General features: G+C 39.5%; 2 long non-coding RNA genes across 3 annotated transcripts; one reads left to right on the forward strand and one right to left on the reverse strand.

Annotated features, from left to right (window-relative positions):
• Positions 1–4,613: 4,613 nt before the first annotated feature.
• On the reverse strand, positions 4,614–6,950 carry LOC123719441. 2 transcript variants are annotated; one of them, XR_006755502.1, is made up of 6 exons: positions 6,876–6,947; positions 6,489–6,723; positions 6,180–6,318; positions 5,488–5,802; positions 4,935–5,117; positions 4,614–4,851 (listed from the first exon to the last, which is right to left on the reverse strand). It is a non-coding gene; the product is annotated as an uncharacterized LOC123719441 (long non-coding RNA). The 2 variants fall into 2 exon arrangements; XR_006755501.1 differs by having other exon boundaries at positions 5,488–6,318; positions 6,876–6,950.
• Positions 6,951–7,173: 223 nt separating this feature from the next.
• LOC123719442 lies at positions 7,174–8,175 on the forward strand. Its single transcript, XR_006755503.1, has 3 exons — positions 7,174–7,472; positions 7,784–7,920; positions 8,048–8,175. It is a non-coding gene; the product is annotated as an uncharacterized LOC123719442 (long non-coding RNA).
• The last annotated feature ends 1,916 nt before the right edge of the window (positions 8,176–10,091 follow it).

Genomic DNA, 10,091 nt, shown 5'->3' on the forward strand with positions numbered 1-10,091 from the left:
GTTACACTCCGAGAGCATAGCCAGACGCAGGCACTCTCTTCTACATACAGTTATTCGTTTCATAACGATTAACTAAATCATGGGAGTTACACTCCGAGAGCATAGCCAGACGCAGGCACTCTCTTCAACATACAGTTATTCGTTTCATAACCATTAACTAAATCATGGGAGTTACACTCCGAGAGCATAGCCAGACGCAGGCCCTCTCTTCAACATACAGTTATTCGTTTCATTACGATTAACTAAATCATGGGAGTTACACTCCGAGAGCATAGCCAGACGCAGGCACTCTCTTCAACATACAGTTATTCGTTTCATAACGATTAACTAAATCATGGGAGTTACACTCCGAGAGCATAGCCAGACGCAGGCACTCTCTTCAACATACAGTTATTCGTTTCATAACGATTAACTAAATCATGGGAGTTACACTCCGATAGCATAGCCAGACGCAGGCACTCTCTTCTACATACAGTTATTCGTTTCATAACGATTAACTAAATCATGGGAGTTACACTCCGAGAGCATAGCCAGACGCAGGCACTCTCTTCAACATACAGTTATTCGTTTCATAACGATTAACTAAATCATGGGAGTTACACTCCGAGAGCATAGCCAGACGCAGGCACTCTCTTCAACATACAGTTATTCGTTTCATAACGATTAACTAAATCATGGGAGTTACACTCCGAGAGCATAGCCAGACGCAGGCACTCTCTTCTACATACAGTTATTCGTTTCATAACGATTAACTAAATCATGGGAGTTACACTCCGAGAGCATAGCCAGACGCAGGCACTCTCTTCAACATACAGTTATTCGTTTCATAACGATTAACTAAATCATGGGAGTTACACTCCGAGAGCATAGCCAGACGCAGGCACTCTCTTCTACATACAGTTATTCGTTTCATAACGATTAACTAAATCATGGGAGTTACACTCCGAGAGCATAGCCAGACGCAGGCACTCTCTTCAACATACAGTTATTCGTTTCATAACGATTAACTAAATCATGGGAGTTACACTCCGAGAGCATAGCCAGACGCAGGCACTCTCTTCAACATACAGTTATTCGTTTCATAACGATTAACTAAATCATGGGAGTTACACTCCGAGAGCATAGCCAGACGCAGGCACTCTCTTCTACATACAGTTATTCGTTTCATAACGATTAACTAAATCATGGGAGTTACACTCCGAGAGCATAGCCAGACGCAGGCACTCTCTTCAACATACAGTTATTCGTTTCATAACGATTAACTAAATCATGGGAGTTACACTCCGAGAGCATAGCCAGACGCAGGCACTCTCTTCTACATACAGTTATTCGTTTCATAACGATTAACTAAATCATGGGAGTTACACTCCGAGAGCATAGCCAGACGCAGGCACTCTCTTCAACATACAGTTATTCGTTTCATAACGATTAACTAAATCATGGGAGTTACACTCCGAGAGCATAGCCAGACGCAGGCACTCTCTTCAACATACAGTTATTCGTTTCATAACGATTAACTAAATCATGGGAGTTACACTCCGAGAGCATAGCCAGACGCAGGCACTCTCTTCTACATACAGTTATTCGTTTCATAACGATTAACTAAATCATGGGAGTTATACTCCGAGAGCATAGCCAGACGCAGGCACTCTTCTACATACAGTTATTCGTTTCATAACGATTAACTAAATCATGGGAGTTACACTCCGAGAGCATAGCCAGACGCAGGCACTCTCTTCAACATACAGTTATTCGTTTCATAACGATTAACTAAATCATGGGAGTTACACTCCGAGAGCATAGCCAGACGCAGGCACTCTCTTCTACATACAGTTATTCGTTTCATAACGATTAACTAAATCATGGGAGTTACACTCCGAGAGCATAGCCAGACGCAGGCACTCTCTTCAACATACAGTTATTCGTTTCATAACGATTAACTAAATCATGGGAGTTACACTCCGAGAGCATAGCCAGACGCAGGCACTCTCTTCAACATACAGTTATTCGTTTCATAACGATTAACTAAATCATGGGAGTTACACTCCGAGAGCATAGCCAGACGCAGGCACTCTCTTCAACATACAGTTATTCGTTTCATAACGATTAACTAAATCATGGGAGTTACACTCCGAGAGCATAGCCAGACGCAGGCACTCTCTTCAACATACAGTTATTCGTTTCATAACGATTAACTAAGTCATGGGAGTTACACTCCGATAGCATAGCCAGACGCAGGCACTCTCTTCTACATACAGTTATTCGTTTCATAACGATTAACTAAATCATGGGAGTTACACTCCGAGAGCATAGCCAGACGCAGGCACTCTCTTCAACATACAGTTATTCGTTTCATAACGATTAACTAAATCATGGGAGTTACACTCCGAGAGCATAGCCAGACGCAGGCACTCTCTTCTACATACAGTTATTCGTTTCATAACGATTAACTAAATCATGGGAGTTACACTCCGAGAGCATAGCCAGACGCAGGCACTCTCTTCAACATACAGTTATTCGTTTCATAACGATTAACTAAATCATGGGAGTTACACTCCGAGAGCATAGCCAGACGCAGGCACTCTCTTCTACATACAGTTATTCGTTTCATAACGATTAACTAAATCATGGGAGTTACACTCCGAGAGCATAGCCAGACGCAGGCACTCTCTTCAACATACAGTTATTCGTTTCATAACGATTAACTAAATCATGGGAGTTACACTCCGAGAGCATAGCCAGACGCAGGCACTCTCTTCTACATACAGTTATTCGTTTCATAACGATTAACTAAATCATGGGAGTTACACTCCGAGAGCATAGCCAGACGCAGGCACTCTCTTCAACATACAGTTATTCGTTTCATAACGATTAACTAAATCATGGGAGTTACACTCCGAGAGCATAGCCAGACGCAGGCACTCTCTTCAACATACAGTTATTCGTTTCATAACGATTAACTAAATCATGGGAGTTACACTCCGAGAGCATAGCCAGACGCAGGCACTCTCTTCTACATACAGTTATTCGTTTCATAACGATTAACTAAATCATGGGAGTTACACTCCGAGAGCATAGCCAGACGCAGGCACTCTCTTCAACATACAGTTATTCGTTTCATAACGATTAACTAAATCATGGGAGTTACACTCCGAGAGCATAGCCAGACGCAGGCACTCTCTTCAACATACAGTTATTCGTTTCATAACGATTAACTAAATCATGGGAGTTACACTCCGAGAGCATAGCCAGACGCAGGCACTCTCTTCAACATACAGTTATTCGTTTCATAACGATTAACTAAATCATGGGAGTTACACTCCGAGAGCATAGCCAGACGCAGGCACTCTCTTCAACATACAGTTATTCGTTTCATAACGATTAACTAAATCATGGGAGTTACACTCCGATAGCATAGCCAGACGCAGGCACTCTCTTCTACATACAGTTATTCGTTTCATAACGATTAACTAAATCATGGGAGTTACACTCCGAGAGCATAGCCAGACGCAGGCACTCTCTTCAACATACAGTTATTCGTTTCATAACGATTAACTAAATCATGGGAGTTACACTCCGAGAGCATAGCCAGACGCAGGCACTCTCTTCTACATACAGTTATTCGTTTCATAACGATTAACTAAATCATGGGAGTTACACTCCGAGAGCATAGCCAGACGCAGGCACTCTCTTCAACATACAGTTATTCGTTTCATAACGATTAACTAAATCATGGGAGTTACACTCCGAGAGCATAGCCAGACGCAGGCACTCTCTTCTACATACAGTTATTCGTTTCATAACGATTAACTAAATCATGGGAGTTACACTCCGAGAGCATAGCCAGACGCAGGCACTCTCTTCAACATACAGTTATTCGTTTCATAACGATTAACTAAATCATGGGAGTTACACTCCGAGAGCATAGCCAGACGCAGGCACTCTCTTCTACATACAGTTATTCGTTTCATAACGATTAACTAAATCATGGGAGTTACACTCCGAGAGCATAGCCAGACGCAGGCACTCTCTTCAACATACAGTTATTCGTTTCATAACGATTAACTAAATCATGGGAGTTACACTCCGAGAGCATAGCCAGACGCAGGCACTCTCTTCAACATACAGTTATTCGTTTCATAACGATTAACTAAATCATGGGAGTTACACTCCGAGAGCATAGCCAGACGCAGGCACTCTCTTCTACATACAGTTATTCGTTTCATAACGATTAACTAAATCATGGGAGTTACACTCCGAGAGCATAGCCAGACGCAGGCACTCTCTTCAACATACAGTTATTCGTTTCATAACGATTAACTAAATCATGGGAGTTACACTCCGAGAGCATAGCCAGACGCAGGCACTCTCTTCTACATACAGTTATTCGTTTCATAACGATTAACTAAATCATGGGAGTTACACTCCGAGAGCATAGCCAGACGCAGGCACTCTCTTCTTCATACAGTTATTCGTTTCATAACGATTAACTTAATCATGGGAGTTACACCCCGAGAGCATAGCCAGACGTAGGCGTAGCTGAGTCGGCGATGCCACTTAATTTCCCTGGGAGGTTGGAGGTTCCACCTGGCTGTTACAGGTATATTCAGTTGCGCAGCTAGGTTTAGTGTCTTCGAAGAATAATAATTTCAGCGTATTAAAAACGCTGCTACTAATTGCCTAAGCTAGTTTTTAATTGGACCGACGTGGGGTTTGGATCACATCCACAATTACAGATGTCAAGTATTATTATAATAAGTGTTTATACCTCTTTCCTGTCGGTCGAATCTCCGTTCAGTCGAAAAGCTTGTCCAGCGACAGTTGTTCCAGGGGCGTCTTGTCATCATTCATCTGAATTGAATTTGAATTTTCTGCCTGTTTGTTTGTTCGGGAACCGTTGCTGAAGTACTTTTCAATAAAATTTTGAAACTTACTTTGGCAAATATTCCAACTGCAACCGAATGGCTTAAAATTTGATCTGCTAGGCGCTCTTTGATTTTCTGTTTGCCATTCTGTACTGGTTGTAAGTGGTGCTGGGTTAAAGCTGGAGCAAACACGGTTGGGATTCTCGCGATCTTTATTATAAAACTCCTCTATGTGGCTCCACTTTACTGTACCTGCAATGGAAGGTTATGATCTTATTCTCAAAACAATTAATGCATTATTTTAACCAATCACAGGTCAAGCGGCAATAAGAAAATAAATATGGTACAGCAGAGGTACATCAATTATTAGTTTGGATGGTCATGGTTCAATGGATAAATAAGTCATAAAAAAGTTTTAATATCTTTCCGCTGTTCAATTAATTAAATTATTATACCAACCTATGTTTAGTTTTCTGTTTATTTGTATATCTAGTGTAAATTGGAAATACCGTTTAAAAAAAAATTAAATCTTTAAACATGCACTCAAGCAAACAAGCCAATGTAAATTTGTAAAAATTAATATTCAACAACATTTTGTATAATATTCTAAAGAAGTGGTTACCTCCTCGACAAGAGCTGCTGACTTGTCTGCTGTGTCACAATCTCCTGAGAAGTAAAATGCTATTGGCTGTTTCCAGCATTTTCGAACACCAATAACCATGAAAGTTCGACTATGGTTTGCTATCACAGTAGTACGGCCTTAGCATTGAGTTTTACGTTATATGTCAGATTTTTTCTTATTGACATTTCATCAAAAGCCATTTTACATAAATTATCATTGACATCTTGGTCTTTTGTGATTTCTTTTACTGTCTGTATTACTGGGCTGTTGATTCCACATACCATTGGAATTTTGTTCAATAATGCCTTGAGAGAGCTGACAAAATAACCTAGTATTGTCTTTGGTTAACATAGCTTTTACACATTGAAAGAAACCAATTTTTTATACCGGATTAAAACTATTTGTATTATTATAAACTTATAATTATGTATAATAATCCAGTTAAAAAAATATTTTCTTTCAAAATAACCTAATCAATAATATAAAACAAAAGTTTGATTTCTTATAGATGCTCAAGACGTTCACTTTATCATCCAGTGTCCATCTCATTCCAGTTAATTTTCTTATAAAGTTTTTCAGTTGGCTTTGTAATAGTAAAGAAAATGAATTATTTAATGTGCTTTTTAATATTTCATTGCTAGGTTCGTTTGATGTTAGTACACTTAATATAGATCTTTTGGAGTTTTTATCACCTTGAAACTTTTTTCAGAGCCTCACTATTTCCGATAGATTTTTTCTGCATCTCTTAGACAGCGTTTGCTTTTGAGGTGTAAGTTCACTGAACTTTTTCACGTCCAAGTCCTACAAAATACCTTTGCTAGTTGATGGTTCCTGGAAAATATACAAAAATAATTGAATAAAAAATTCGAAAAAGATAACAAATCCAATAAGTGGATGGAGAAAATGTGTGTCAGAAATGTACTTCCTACCTCTATGTAAAAAAGCATGACTATAAAAATTTGTCTATTTGACTTAGGTAGAATATGAATGTAAATACTCACTTGGATGTCATAACTTGCTCTATATGGACTACAATGTTTGTTTTTTAATTGGTCTATATCCTCCTGTATTCGCTCTTAATCTAACTTGTTAAGTCTTTTCCTATCGCTGCTGGTAAATGAAGATTCATTCAAATGATTTTCACATAGTATCCTATGCTGGGCATTCAATGTTTTTAATGATTCAATGGATGTCCAATCACCATTAGGAAAACAAAATTTAGCCCAAACTTTAACACTAAAAATAAAGTTTTCATTAGACATAGTTAATAGTGAAGCTGTTTTGGATAATCTTTCCAATATGGACCGTCGATTTAAATGCCCATTTTTTTGTAGATAGTACTCACTAAAAGAAAGAGTTTTGCAAAGATTGAGGTTGAGCAAACTTACGGTTCATGAGATACATTTATTAAAACTTTTCACACAAATTGGTAAGTAACACGCAATTACAAAATATATTTGACAAATAATTGATGTCAAACGTCAATCACTTAGTGTAGGGTTCCGAAAATTTTCAAAGTATCGATACTACTCTGGTATCGACATTAAACTTTCTAATATGGATCATCGGTTTAAATGCCCATATTCGTTTTGTAGATAGTACAAAAGTTATTGAAAATATCGATACTACTCGGGTATCGATACTTTTTGGTGATCACTAAATTTGTTTTTAGGCCATTCATTTTGTTTAATGGCGTCCAGTCATCGTTTGTCACCCTTGCAGTAGAAATCGTTTTACGTACTCCTATAAACTTACAACGTTTGACTACCATGGCGTCCCCGAAGCCCATTGTTTGAAGAGTTAAGTGAAGTGCAAGTGTTGGACTTAAATTAGCCGCTTGTCACGGCCTCCTCTTCTGCGCCGATCCTTGACGAACCGGTTGCTGGTCCTAGTGGGCTGACTAGTCCTGGCGAGGAATTTGCTGCGATGCCCAGACTTACTAGGTCATCTGGCAGAAGGCTTAATCCTTACTCGGATGAGTTAAAGTAAGTTTTGAAAAAGTTGGATTGCATAAGGTCTGTTGTGGATTTTAAAATGAAATTTATAGCTGAAAATTTTTTTTTCATTGTTTGTAACTTTCTGTATTGTCTAATTCTGTATTATCCTGTACTTTTTTAATATCAAAAAAGTACCCAAAACCGAATCAGAGCACCCCACTATCCACATGGTCTTGTCTGCCCTACCCCTAGAGTATATATAAAAGCTCCGAAGTAGCCGTCAACCCCCTCCCCGCCCCTCTAAAACCTCAAATATCGACGGTCCATATTGGAAAGATTAACCGATCTACTTACTTCAGAGGCCCATTCTCGGACGGAAGAGGGAACCTATGCAAGGATAAGGAAGAATCTTCTTTTGATGGTATACCGCATTTTGAGTATTTTCCCTACCATGTTTTGGCAAAGTACAACACAAAATCGTCAATATGACTTACCTGTAAGTGAAGTTTTATTATACATTGAGCTTTGAGACTTTAATACTACCCTCAGTTTTCATTTGATTGAAATTGTAACTACACGTGTGTAAATCCAGTTGTAATGTAGCATTTACCTTACTATTCCAGATGTATCCTCGAACGAAGGCGTACATAACCAAAAGCGTCGCGTAACAGGTAACGCACGGCCGCCGCCCTAACGACCACTTGTCACTGGATGAGACAATGAACTGCTGCAGGTATCGGGTGAAGATCCATCAAAGTCTAATACTCCAGGTGAAGACATACAGTTTGATCTTGCAGTAAGCTTACACTTTACAACTTTTATCTAAGTATTCTAATCAATGCACCCAATTTGAACCCAGAGGAAAAGACCGCAATCTCAAACAGGATTAATATAGGACGCAGGTTTCAAATGAAACCAAATGCTACAGCTACTTCTTGTTTAGCAGAGGCCACTCACAGTGTTCTTGTCTGCGGAAACAAGAAATATGTACCTATTAAAATTACTTATGGATGCGGATTCCAATGTGACACACAATACCAAGACTCAGTCACACGACACAACTTTATTCTATATAGCCTTAAAAGATCTAAAAGAACAACTTCAAGGAACATAGGTATACAAGTACCTATTCAGTAAGCGATTAGTTGACTACAAGCTCGCATCAAAATCAGAAAAGGACAAAGAAGGTCAAAAAGAATTTAATCATAGGCAAAAGGGGAATCCAGGATGAAGGAGCTTGCTCACAGCCTACTATAGGCAGTCGCGTCCAGCGCCGCGCGCGCCACCTCGCGCTCACTGGTAGTTTATCAAAGAATGTTATTCACTTATTACTTGTGATACAACTCTATTATCGTGGATAAAAGGTTATAAAATACCTTTTTCTTGGTCAGCGATGTTCCTAAAAGTAAACTATATTCAGAGACTGAACAAAGCAAATTCGAACAATCTATAAATTACAACAAAAACACTCCCGCACAAGGCGTTAACCGACAGATAACCGTTTGGCACCGTTAGGTGGCTATCTGAGGGCCGCAGGTAAACCCGCGTTCATAAATTGAAGCGAAGCGACCAATGAGAGGGCGGCAGGCAGCAAGGCAGCGATCGGACTGACCAATGAGGGGCAGCAGGCAGCAAGGCAGCGGTCGGACAGCGCGTGCGCACTGGCAAGCGGCGATGACTCACACGGAGCGAGCGAGATGGCACTACAGCACTGATGACTCACACGGAGAGAGCACTGGAGCAGACATCCGCACGGGTCGGCGGTCGGAACCGAAAGTGGCCCCTGCGCATGTGTCACAACCTCTTTTATAATCACAACTCCCTCCTCCGACTCGACCATCCCACTTCGGGAAAATGGTCGAGTCAATTCGTAACAACTCGTAAACAACCGAACGAGTCAAATGAGTAACTATTGCACATGCGCACTTGTAGCAAGATTCTTAAGAATATGTTTCATAAAAATGTTTAGAATTTAGAATAATTAAATTAATATTAGAAGCTAACACAAGAAATATTAAGTTTATGTCCTCCAGCTACACTGAATGTTTACAAAATATTCAGGACGCTAGAACACTTCTTGAAGCTAAAGGATTTATTGTAAATACTGAAAAGAGTAATGAAATTCTTGTAAATTCTTGGGTATATAATAAAATGTAGAACTTAAATCTGTTAATATGATAATAATAAACAAATTTTTCAAAATCTCGCACAATTAGATGGCTTACGTGCCTACCTCTGCCTGTCCAGCAGCAGAATATGGCTGGTTTTACACGAAGGGTCTAGAGAGTAAATATTTTAACCATCGATAGTTTTACCGGACTTACAATGGTATCGTGCGTCAGACCAACCTATAAATTAAATTAAATCGATTGACTTTTGTTAAGAAATGTATAGTGATTCAATTCAATTTCCTCATCTTACTAAAATTACTAAAGAACATTGGCGATGGGGCGAAGGCTTACACGGTTTCCTGGTCAATTTATTTAATGGCTTTCCATCGTTTGCTATCATATTTAAAACATTAGGAAAAAATATTAACGGCAATGAGTTTGGCACCATATATGTTTTCCTGTGGACTACTCGAACGTGGTGACCGCTTTTCAGAAGGCTCTTAGTTTCGGGAACCATAATTTTCTAACCTAATGAAACTTATCTCTCATTCCAAAT

Source organism: Pieris brassicae, unplaced genomic scaffold, assembly GCF_905147105.1.
Source record: "Pieris brassicae unplaced genomic scaffold, ilPieBrab1.1, whole genome shotgun sequence".
Classification (NCBI taxonomy): domain Eukaryota; kingdom Metazoa; phylum Arthropoda; class Insecta; order Lepidoptera; family Pieridae; genus Pieris; species Pieris brassicae.